This window comes from Typopeltis vanoorti, chromosome 15 (genome assembly GCF_054136105.1).
Source record: "Typopeltis vanoorti isolate ZY-2024b chromosome 15, IOZ_Tvanoo_1.0, whole genome shotgun sequence".
NCBI lineage: Eukaryota > Metazoa > Arthropoda > Arachnida > Uropygi > Thelyphonidae > Typopeltis > Typopeltis vanoorti.
Genome location: NC_143563.1, coordinates 76,365,795 through 76,379,132, shown reverse-complemented (window position 1 = coordinate 76,379,132; position 13,338 = coordinate 76,365,795). Strand labels below are relative to the sequence as shown.

The 13,338-nt window shown below is 34.3% G+C and overlaps 1 protein-coding gene across 8 annotated transcripts in view; it reads right to left on the bottom strand.

Moving 5' to 3' along the window:
* The window catches only part of LOC150098904 (galactosylceramide sulfotransferase-like), a 188,048-nt gene that overhangs the window by 60,161 nt on the left and 114,549 nt on the right, over window positions 1–13,338 (bottom strand). For 4 of the 8 annotated variants that reach the window (XM_090404933.1, XM_090404931.1, XM_090404934.1 and 1 more), the window contains exon 1: window positions 1,458–1,673. The exons of 1 other annotated variant lie outside the window; for it this stretch is intronic. The gene's annotated coding sequence lies outside the window, so the exon portion shown is untranslated. Of the gene's footprint in view, window positions 1–592; window positions 810–1,457; window positions 1,674–9,858; window positions 9,962–13,338 lie in introns of those variants that run through there. 3 more of the 8 variants (XM_090404935.1, XM_090404940.1, XM_090404939.1) reach the window with 3 other exon arrangements.

The following is a 13,338-nucleotide window of genomic DNA, read 5'->3' as shown; positions in this document are numbered from 1 at the left end:
TAATGTCACGTGATTCGGTATTAAGCTTAATGATTGGAAGCAACGATGATGTATATTGATGTATATTTGAAATTATACTGGTCATGCAAATATGTGTGTTCATAGACTGTATATTAAAAATGAAAAAATCTTTCTTTAAAGTTAAAAAACGGAATTTTTTTTAATTAAATATTTTATTTGGAGCATTTCTGAAGAACTCCAACTCCAACAGTTGAAGAACATCAACAGATTACTCTCGCTCACACACGGCATTATTTGCAATATGTCCTTTATGCCTTTCGTATGTGGGAGGAAGCAGTAACCAATAAAAAATAAATTGTCCAGTTGTGCAAATAATTTTCTGTTTAGCTCCACTGAACAAGAACATTATAGTACCATGCACTATGCTGAAACGTAAATATTTACTTATTCTCATCTAAATACAAATTTCAAGCGGTTCCTGTAGTTATGGTTTTGATAGGTTACCATATGCCGATATAATTTGTAGAGTAATTTTTTTTTTAAAAAAAATCACTATTAAATAACCAAATACGTTAAAATTCTAAAATGAAAAAGGATACAAACGAATAGAAATTATATTTGGTTGTCTCACCGTCATGAAACATTACTGTGAATATACGCGACTAGCGAAAGGATTCGCTTATTCTCACAGAGGAATCATACTGTCAATGAGGTTAGTCGCCAGAAAATTTTAGGTTAGAAACGTTGCTCCACTTGTAGCACTGTGAGAGTATCATGTATCGAAGCTGGCATCTACTAGACTGCATCGCACTCTCTGAAATACTGTAGCACTTTTGCAATTCACAAGAAAATATCAAACAAAAAAACAATGCGAAGTCATTTGCCGGCTTTAACACTAGCCTTTAACGAAGCCTAATCTATTATGCAAACAAACACAGCTTCAGACAACACATGACACGTCGAGCACAGCAGTAACCATATAAGGGTACACTACTTGTTGCATTTAATTGATGAGTAGGTGTGCATGACAGTCTATTTTTTTTTTTTTTCATTTTTCTTTCTTGCTTGGATCCTCTTACTCCTTATGTATAAGGTTGAAATAAGTTTCTTGCTAAGTAACAATTATAGAAACATGACACAACTCGATCACACGTAAAATCAAAAAACAAATACTCAAGCACTCAAATGCATATCTCTGCATGTGTGTTAGGGAGAGAAAGACTGACAGAGACTTTAAATATTCATACTTCTGCCCATAACTATCGAGTTATGTAATAATCATAGTCATTCTATTAACTGTAGCAGTTTTCCACAGTTACTTAATAAAATTTCGGACCTCAAATTCCGCTAATAAATGCTTTCATCACTCACAGGATAATATTTAGTCCAGAAAAAAAAAAAAAAATCTCAAACTTTATTCAATTTTAATAAAATCTGTTCACAGATTTTAAAATATATAAAAATAATCATAAAAAAACAAACATTATCCTACTTACGGTTTATAACTTTTCGTGGGTGGGAGTCACATAAAAATAAATAAATCCATTATCACAATCAAAAGAGTGTAGAATCAGCTTCGTATCTAGAGTTAAATACTGGTATTTACGGGAGGGAACGTACCGATTATTTTATTATGCGGCAACACCGAGTACTGTATACTAACGTTTTAGGATTTTTCTACAAAATACCGGTAGTTTTTTTGTGATCTTCTAGTGCATATTCTTATTTGTGAAGCGTTTTGCATTGTGTTAGTGGAATACATAAGCGAGAGAAGGGGGAAGAATAAAAACAATACGCACAAAGTAAACAATAACACTAAGAAGGTCACATAACAGTAATCCTTTATTTAATGCTATAAGCCTAATTGACTTTTAATAACATCATTAATTTACCTACTGGAAGTTTATTATTATACTCTCTTTGTAACTAACGTCCTTATCTTTAATGTTTATCGTAATTATGTTTCAATGATGAATTTCAATATTACTAATCCTATCTGATACTATTAGTATCTATAAAACATTATTATTACACGCAACTTCCATATATCACACCACTGTTCGATATTAGCTACAAGTAAATTCACGAAACATTAAAATCTTTTAAGTAATGCCACAAACGTATTTCAATGCATATTTGTGCATCCTCTAAATAAAATCGACTGTCCGGCGCCTCAAACGCCTGATAACCAGTGTCAGTATGCTCATCCTCTGTCTATAGAGCCTTAGCGAGTGCATTACGCTAACCAGCTCATAGTTCTTTCATTGGCCTTTGATTCTCTTTTCAGACGGACGGCAGTTACAGCAGTTTATTTGGCCACGTGCCATAAAAGCCTGAAAATCTACACACATTTAATGGATTGCGGGTAAGTAACCGAACCCGGAAACAGCAACTAGTACAGGAAATGAGCGTCACCATAAAATTTGCTCTCTCCTTGGAGTAACAATGAGAAAGTCCGCAAAGTGTGAACACTCGAAAGCGTAGAGAAGGCAATACAGAAAATAATCACTAGAGGAGCACCAGCAGTCAGCCATAAATATACCACATCTATACAAAATAAAAATAGGTAACTCTCGTATAACGCGGTACTTATAGAACGCGTTTCGATAAAAACACAGTCTACAAATTGTAGTAACCCTTTATCTTTTCATATATTTTTCACCGCGCGACTTAAAAAGCAAATTTTATATTCGTTAAATTTGTATCTGCTCCTATCGCGCATGTAGTTATAAGTAGAGATTAGGGGAAATACCCTTTAGTAGGCGTACGTCAATTGTTTACCGTATAAAGTGTTTATTGTTTTATACGGTAAACGTTTATTCTGCCAGGAAAGTGCATTAGAAATCATAAGTGTGTTAATCTCAAGCTGAGCACTTTATTTTCTGGTGAGTTACATACAATATGTAATGCTTTCTTTTAAGTAAATAATTTATTTTTATAGTAATGGCCATTTAAAGGGCTTTTGCGATATGGTTGAAAACGAAATTAGTGAATCAACCTTCGGGGGCTCGCAGCGGTAATTTTGCAGCGTAGATCACAGTATATTATTGTTATTCGTTACACCTCCAAGGAGTCCGAAGACTCATCGCGGGAGAACACCTACGACTGTCTCAACCACTACACCGAACCTCTACTACGAATCATCTCCATCAACGCCATCTACTGCCCACCTCCACCACTACCACAACTAGTATTTTTTGTCTGTAAATTGCGTGTGTTCTGAAGGGCCGATTTGTCTGTATGCGGGATGAAAAACCCGAGTTTCCGGGAGAAAAAAACCCTGCTACCTCCGTATGAGATCGGCTCACTCACCTTTGATTGAAATCGTCCAGATAAAGATTCCTCCCGTCGCGACGAGAATCGAACTTAGGCCTATTCCAATCGAAGGGCGCAATGTAATGTACTGTTGTTCTTCCAATTGCGCTACGGAGGCGCTTATATTTGAGAGATACATTCATTACTAGTATGTGCTAAAATGAAAAAAAAAAAAACATAAAGAAAAAACACTGCAAATATAATACATGATGGTACAGATTAAGTGGATATTGAATCCAACATTATTTCATAGTGTTGATGTTTCGGCGGATACAAGCATAAGCAACCTTATGGCAACTCGTAGTAAAGTGGGGTAAGCTCCAGATACTTTCCTTAGTATTTTCCATATAATGTAAAGCACATCTCCTAGAGGACATGTATGATAAATAAGCCTTTGGCTTTTTATTTCAGTAATACATCTTGGTTTATTTATTTTCAGTTAAATCTAGAAATTATTGAACAAAGAATAAAAAAAAAAAAAAAACTAAACCATACTATACTGACATCGGAGGTCGCGGTATATCTCTCAGATACAATTTACTGTCAGATATAACAAATATAACCTTTACATAACATGTGTTAAATCAAACTGACAGCAAAAAAAAAAAAAAAAAACTGCGGAATATCACCTCCAAGCTATACACTGAATTGTGTAAGAATATTTATATTAAATACTTTGCATGTATCTGTCAGACCAGCTGCGAGCCCCCGACCCCGAGGATTAAATGATGAGGAAATAGATTTAAACGTGGAGGAACTGGTACAATTAATAGATGACGTCGAACCAAATGACGGGGAAAGTTCTGCCGAAGATTCTGATTGTGATGAATCCGTAAAGAATTCAGTTTAAAGAAATTAGCAGAAGGATTGAACTTGGCAAGAAAGTTAGGACGTTATTTTACGGATAATGCTCAATGGAGCGCTCTGGAAAATTCACGAGACAATTTGATATTTTGTTTAGCTCCATATTATGAACTTAATAAAAAAAAATTGCAGCATATTAAGGTCTTATTACTGCCTTCTTGATAACTAAACCAGCCAAAGTATGCAATGAGAATTATACAAATGATGTCCAAGAGATTTTAAGTGATGACGACGTCCAGCCACTCGTAAATAAAGAACATCTACGAAATGTTCGTTTTGAAGATAGTGATGACGATTAAATTATGGACTTTATTTTATTTTGCCTAAAACATTTATGCATTATGTAGTTTGAAGAATGAAGTTTACATACAATTTGTAATTTTATAAGTTTGTATTTTGTTTCATAGTTTATATGTTTTCTTAACTTACATGAATTACCTGAATTAAATAAAAATATTTTTCTGTTGGATATACCATTGTTGTTTATATAATTTAAAAAAAAAGAAACGATTTCGGAACATAACCCTATTTTTTCTATGTGATCTGAGTCTCGCATAACGCGCTTTACATAACGCGGCATTTCTATGGAACCTAACATCCGCGTTATACGAGGGTTACCTGTACTTTTAATCGATATCCATAAAAAGCACAATCCTAGACGAGTAAAAATGCACACAACTAGAACTCGTCAGTGAGCAGTTCATCCATTTAAATGTTGAAGATTATCTGCATTCCTCCATTTCAACATGCTTCAAAGACTACTAAATGATACTTCTTTTCACTAAATATAATGTCATAATAGAAAAGTGGCTTATCTACCTGTTTTAAACTAAATTTATTTGAAAATTGGATTTTCTTCGAAACGTTTGATTTTATTTATTTAATATAAGTGTACAATGTTTCCATTTCTTTTCAATACATAAATTAAGTTTGCTCAATGAATTAATGTTCTTTACGAAGTCTCATTTTTGATTCTGAAATGTTGACTCTGTAATTTAAGACACTCCCCACCCCATCTCTCCTTATGTTCAAACGTATTTTTTTTATACAACATAAATACATTGCAAAAGGAATTAAGAAAACTCCTGGAATATAATTGAAAAGCGTACGTAGAATTTGCTGATACACTGCTATGATTTTTATATAAAACTATAAAGTGGTGCATTGGTTATGAAACGTGTTTTTATTTATATATATATAATACTTTATATATATTGATATATATATAAAGTAGTTCGTTGATAATAATTTTTATCATTTATATATGAAATAGTTAATTGATATATATTTTTCCCCTCAACATATAATTGAATACTTTTAAGATCTTGAAGCAGTCCACGACAAATCAAATACTAATTGTATAATATAACCGTCATGCTTATCTAACATCTGTCCTTAAAATATATTATTTAAATTATGAGTTAGTTAAAAGATATGCAAAAAAGAATATATAGACCACGAATTTTTAATCTCTTAAATTTCTATCGTCTGAACGCATGATGAATAGCCGAAAAATACGTTCGCAGTTGGCGTCACAACTTCCTAATTCTAACTACATTTTGCTTAGATTAATGCGTTTATTTCTAATAAGCTACTTTTGTTTTTTAAATTTTAAATTCTGACCTCGATTAAGCAAGCAATTTAATTTTAGATAGCAGTTTGAAATGTCAAAAACACTAATACGAATATCTAAGTAACATTTGAAATATTGAACATATAAATATGGTAAAAAGAATCGCTCGTTAAACCAAACGAAAAAGCACAACTTGTAATGGCTTCCTTAGCAAATGTAATTTTCTACTCTCGCTTCCGTATTGCATATAACATATCACGCCATCTGTACGATTCTACGCATTACTGCCAAAAGCCTAAAATTAACAATAAAAATAATACGAAGCAATACAGCTATTTTTAATAACAAAAAAATCACTCGGTAATCGGCCTTAGTTAAATGAAGTTTAATATTCTTAAGGATTTCATTGGTAGATCGAGCATTCTGTTAAAGCGTAAATAAGTTAATTATGAATTCTGCTTCCGTTGCAATTACGCAGCCTGCTAGAAAATCAGGAAATTAGTAAAAACACACGATGGGTAAGATTACCACAAAATGGACGGGTGAGTGATCTGCAGTTAAAGATAGTGGCACAGAAATAAATATACCAGCAACTTAATTAAGATATCACATGGAAAATTTCGGGAAAACATTTAAGTAATTTTCGGTGGTTGCTGTGGCCAAGGGAAAATTGCTGCTTGAATACGTTGCAAAAACTCTTGCCGGACTGTAATGATTTTAAATGAGAACTGTTTAAAAACTTCAGCAGAACTACGCGTTTGTTAATGAGTAAAATACACACAAAATGGAAATTAAGTATTCAATTTAATCTCAATTCCAGTAGCTGTCCAGGAGAGGGAGGAAAGGATTTTAGGTAGAACTTTTCGCATCTCTCCAAAGTTAATTGATTTCAGAACATACTTAATCCAAACAAATTTGCAAAACATATTAAAGATATTTCAAAATATATCATAGGTTTAGCGTCTCGTAGTGTGTTGAAATGAAAGAAACTTGGTCAGAATTTGTCCAGGATTCAATGAAAATAATCCCAAAGAGTTTGATAGTGAATGAAAGGGATAAATTAGACTCAGGCAGATAAAGATAACGGTTCTATATATATATATATATATAGAGAGAGAGAGAGAGAGAGAGTTATTTTTTGTAATTACTTGGTATGAACTAAATACATTGTTATTTTTACCGTGTTTTTTCAACGTCATTTCCCATCATCCTTTGCAAATTGGGAACTATTATATTACGATTCATTATTTTTGAGTTAATGATCAATTATATTATACTGATCATGTAATGATCAATCATAACACACTAGTAATACTGCAGGTGATGCTGCAATTTTTTTAAACCCCACATCACCTATGACCTATAACACAATGGTGCAGTGTGTGTGTGTGTGTGTGTGTGAGGGAGGGAGGGAAAACCTAGGAACAAATTTTGCTTTTGCTTCTTTCCAGTTATGTATCCTATGTTTATTTTCATGTAGTTATTAGTGATAGTTTTAACTAAAAATCTTATTCACACTAAAAAAAAAAAAAAAACTCTCTAAGCAAATATTTTACGAAAACCTCTATAGTTATGTAATTTTCAAATCTTAAACTGTGGTTGTTGAAGAGGTTAAATTGTTGCCAATAAACTAACCACGGTAAATTTAAAAGCTATGAAGGATTTTATATAAAATGCATAGTGAAAAATGAAATTTTATTCTAAAGTATTTTTGACAAGGAAGCTTTTTTTTTTTTTTAACCCACTACTTTCTTTATAATGTAGTAAAACATCTACATACTGGTCACTGAATTAGAACCTTTATACGTAAAAGTCACTTACGTAGCACATGTGCAAAATACTTGGTCCCGTCCGTCCACGTGTTCTAGGCAATTATTTAACAATGCTGCTGGCCAATAATCGTCAATGTTGATCACAGTGGGAAAAACAAAGGGTCTTTCAGAGTTCGATAAAGGACTTATTGTGGGTGCCCGTCTGGCTTGAGCCACGATTATAAAAAACAGTAGAGTTGACTGGTTTCTCAAAAACTAAAGTATCCCAGTTATTTAATCACTGGAAAAACAACTTAATTTAACTGCGGTTCTAAGACAGTTCTGAGAAGGAACGAGATCGTCGTCGTCTGAGAAGGCTTGTGCAGAACAAAACTTCCTCCGTGCAGCAACTGACCAAAGCATTTAATGAAGGCTGTTCCGATCCATATCTCACCTAACTATGCGCAGAGAATTGAAGAGGATCGGAATTGACAGCCGCATGCCTAAATGAAAACCACTGATTTCAGCCAAGAACCGGAAATTTCGTCTGCAGTGATGTCAGGAATACTGTGACTGGACACTGGGAAAAAAAGTCGTGGTCCGACAAGTCACGTTACACCTTGTTCTGTATCGAAGTTTGGCGGAAGCCCCATGAAGCAATGAACCCAGCTAACCTTATAAACACAACTCGAAGCTACGGAGGTCGTGTCATGGTGTGGTTCATGTTCTGCTGATATGGAATGGGTTCGGTTCCCTGATATTGCTAGAAGGTCGGGTGACCTCCAAGGAATATCTGAAAATTGTTGCTGATCGTTGACTTTCTATCCAGGAGGTGACGGGTGTTTCATGGAAGACAATGCTACTGTCCATCATACAAGAATTGTTCAGCAGTGGTTCAACGAGCATGACAGTGATTTCCACCATCTTCTCTGACCACCACAAAGCCGGCATCTGAAATCCATTGAAATGTATGGGACATGTTAGAAAAAAACAGAACCGGAAGCAAAGTCCTCTTCCACCAAATCTGAGCCAGTTAAAGGCAATGAAAATATGTGGATATGAAATGAAGAAATATAAGATATATATTTATGAAGACGATACGTAACACCTACCTATGACACGCTATTACGAACTCAGACATGAGACTGCTATGTTAAAAAATAAAAGATGGATTTATTAATCTAAATAAATGAATCACTTAATAACAGAAGTGAAATGATGTTTTCATGCATATTTTGAAATACAGTATAGTACTATACATGTACAGTACAAGAAAACGCTAGTAGTTGAAAAACTCGGATCTGCTTCCTTGTACTCATGCGAATTATATCGGACTGTATTATTCACGAAATAGCATTCTCCCAACTATAAATTTTGAAGTTAAACCACCACGATTTAAAGGACAAATTACAACTTTAATAACCTTCAGCAATCACTGCAACAATCGTACTCGTTCAGAGAGTAGTCAAAGTAACTGTTGTAAATTTTATGTCAAACGCGCCCTCTACTGTAGCAATATAAAAACATAGACAGGAAATGTGTAATTTCGAATTAAATTAATTATCCAATCTGCACATCCTTATTATACGTAATGAAGACACATCTGAAACATCATTGCCATTTATAAGAATTGCTGATTTTATACTAGTATATGTACAGGAAGTTGTTAAAAGGCTTTAATTAAAATATCCTTAAGTCGAAGTCGACTTGGGTCGAACTTTTCTTTTTTTTTTTTTAAATTTGATTTCGTTTACTCTAACTAAAACTAAGTTTTAGACATTTACAATTGAAATTCTTTATACTCCATTTAGCTTTTCTTTTTATAGTATAGTTTGTTAAAATAATTTTAAAGAATACTAACCTAAAAAATGCGTACAAATTAGAATTCTAATAAAGCATTTTGATTTAGTGTAAAATACCATTAAATGATCGACCTATAGCTGATTTTGAAAAACAAAAACTCACTGATCGGTACCTTTTGGGATGCTCCCTCAAAATAAATAATAATAATAAATTAATTAAAATAAAAAATAAACAAAACAAAAAAAATTAAAATTAAAATAAAACGGCATACATTTAGTTTCTCGTTAGGTTTAGTCTGTAAGCAGACGATACTACTTTCACGTCACGCGAAACAAGTCCAGTAAACAGATTATATGCAGTTTATATGAAAATTTTGAGAATACATGTAATATAAAACTACAGTAAAGTTAAATGATATTTAAGTTAAAAAATATGCCGTTTTTATCGAACTTTTAGCCAGTTATTCAAAATAATTATGAATTTATAATTTATAAAAGTAAATAGGATAGTTAAATCAAGATTTTAAATCAGTTTGTTATTTAAATAATAATGATAATTAAATATCGAACTGTAAGTACAATTCTTACGTACCTGGAGATAACACTATAGTTTTTAAGTAGACTCACTGTATTTTGTATACGCTATTTTTGAAGTTGTTTCGACCCTAGAATGACGACGGATGAAAGAAATCCAACTTATCTTTAAAAGGATTTCATCTATGTATCTGAATAGCGCGCACATTTTATTATTAGCGTATCTTTTAAAGGATCCAAAGCTTACTCTTACGTCAGAATTTAGTATAATTTATGACTACCTATTCATGCGGCTGCAAAAATAAACAAAGTACGACATTCGAACTTTTTTTTTTGTCCTTCAACTTTCTTTCATCTAAGCTTTAGTATTTATACACTGAGAAGTCAGCTTTAGTCAGATTATTGCGGTATACGTTTTTCGTGGATAGCTGTTATCGGAAATGGAAGCTGCAGTTTATATCTTGTGAATGTTTTTATTGTTTACAAAATGTCCTCTCTCATTGTATAGTAAATTTTCCATTAATACAATATATTAGTCTGAATGAAATATCACCTAAACAGCTAATATAAATAACTTATGTCAGAACATTTAAAAACCAACGTAACGTAGAATAGCACCAATAATTTTGCAATATAGTGGTTAATTATTAGCATCAAGGTCGCACAGTTAGCTATATACCGCCTTTAATGCTACTTTTATAATATATTACCTTGAACGATTACTTGTAACATCCACCGCTATAATACTAAAGAAAAATGTGCCGAACATTACAAGGTCTTCTTCACTTCCACGCCTTGCTCTTCCCAGTCTTTCGTTGGCGACTTGTAAATCTTTAAGAAAAATGTATGAATACATTTTACAGCATAATAATGTATAACAATTTTAAATAATATTGTGGGATTAATATTATCTTGAAATTTGTTTGTTATACGTTAGGACCAAAATATATTTAATATTTAGGTCTCAATATTGAAAGTACTATTTGCTTTTGTCAATCTCTGCGTTCTGTGCCTGTCAGTTCCATCTTCGTATCTACTTTTGCTCCCAAGTATGTTAAATTAACTTCTACTGCGTGTTAATTGATTTTAATTTCTTGTGGCATCTGCTGTTCAATTTAAGAACTTTTTTATTTATATTTATTTTAAGATTAACCATTTCAGCTATTTAACACACGCATTTAGCATACATAATACACTGACCTCACAACTTAATTGTTTTTGTAATAAATACGACCTCTCTCAAGCAACTGAGAGATGATTTTCATCCCCAGGTGTGAGACTACCCTGTGGTCGCATACCAAACCTTTTTTTTAAAATATTTTTATAATCACGTTGCAGTTTTCTTATAACGTAGTTTTGTTTAAGATGCATGTGACGCTCTGTTACTATAGCAACAATAAGTTCTGCTTTCATTTACTAGATGGCGCGTAGTCACTGCGTGTTTCCGCTGTTAGTGGCATAATCACGATGCTTTTTTTATTATTGAATTTTAAATATACTGTATTGCCTCTTCCTTTCTTGATGACACAATTTATTTTAAATTAAAATTATGTTGAAGAAATTGTTTCATTGTTTTCTTAAAGCAGAAAATCTAATATCACTAATTAAAAAAATCTAATTTTCAGCACCTTCTACTGAAAATTTAATTATGGAAGATAGTATTGCTTTAGTGCATTATAAATTTAAAGTTTTGAATAAGTCTTTGGTATTTTCTGGTGTCTTTAATAATGACTAAAACTGTTATTTATAATACAGGTTGGCTACTTGTGAGCTATGAGCTATGAGCTATTTGCTCGCCCTGAATGGGTATGGAGATCATGCATCATTACTGAAAATTAATATGGCTTGGTCTATTGTGCTTGCATATTTTCATTTCATCGTAGTTTACATTACGTCGCAGTTAAGTAGCTTGCTGAACCAGTTCATTGGGGTGTGTAGACGTTCATGAGTACAGTGAGGATGGATTGAGTTTCGTGTAGGAATCTTTTTGTTGAGGTCAATGAAGGGTTGAATTTGCTGAAATCTTGTAGCATATTTGCCAGAGAGGCAGTGATGATAGATGTTAGATATCAATGTGCTACTGGCTGATTCTGCTCCTGTGTTCTCTTCTTTGAGCGGGCCACGTCAGCATATGTCCTTGAGTGTTGATGATTTAATCTCTTGGAAGTCTCAAACTGTGATAGATATGAGCATCTGCAGCTATATACTGAATAATGGAGAACTGTGAAGTCGGATCTTCTGGAGATCTCATTCTAGATAAAAGAGTAGATTGTTTGTTTGGCTCAGCATGTTTATTCTTTTGGTGATGAATGCGTCCTCTATAGTTGGTAGGGTGAGAGCACTGTAGTTAGCACACCTAGCCGGGGTGGTTTTTGACTCGGTGCAGGTGTTAGTGGGGTGGCTCTCACGGCATTTCAGGTACCTATACCTCTACATAATTTTTGAGCATGACCAAACCTATGGCATTGCCCAGTTGAGGCCCTTTTTCTCAGAGGTTCTGGGGTAATCTGGAGCCCACAGACTGATTTTAACTCAGAAATGCTTTTGTAAGCATTTATGAGTAGATCTAGGACTAGTGGTATTGGGGTCTTGTCAGCTCTGTTCATTCTGCTGACCTTAATAGGTGGCAGGTCCTGATAGCAGAGATCAGCAGTTCATTTATTTCATCTGGAGTTATATCCTCTGAAACACCTCGGATGACTATTTTCAGATTCTTCTCCGAGCCGAGGAGGTGTGGGATTGTGTACCACTAGAGTCTAAAGCTTTTGTCAATTTTCTGTAATCCATAACGGTGGCGGGCTGGATTTTAACGCCATCGTCCACATTCTTTTCTGCAATGTATTGTATTTGAAGCTTAGTCATGGTAGACCTTAAAAAAATCCATCTTTGTTTCTCTCGGAGAACGATCGGGGACACCTTCTCTGTTTTTTTGTGGGTGGCTCTGTATCTGTAGTTTTGCGCTTCTTGCACGCGTGGGTCTCTGCTGACGGGGGGGGGGGTGGCGGAGACCACCAAATCTAGTTTCTCCTCCATTTCGGCAGTGTCTTCGCCCTCCTCATCTCCGTACAAAGAGTATAAATTGAGGAAGCCTGGCTACTCGAGCTCAAACTTTATCAGAAGCTTTTTTAAATAGCAGAGCGTAAGCCCGTTATCGAGTGTCTCTATGAAGGTATCTGGGTCAACCTCGCTCATGAAGTTGGTAGCGCGATTAGTTGCAAGTGAAATCCCACAGGTCCGGGGACCTGCCAGCACAACCCTGTTAGACTGGGGAAATCTACTAGCAGAAATCAAGAAGTGTGGTAGTGTTGGGGGGAGGGGAGTTATGTCGCGATCTTTTTTGGCTCAGCACAAATTACCTGCCTCCCTAGAAACCAAATATTCACCACTGGTCCTCTTTGCGGGTGGGGCTTACGCGGCCATTGACCTCGTACACATTTCGTGCAGAAGGGGGGGGGGGGAGACAGTAGGAATTCAAGCTGGGTTGGAGCCAGTGCAATGCAAGAATCACGAAACACCTCCGATAGCGGAATTGTAAAAC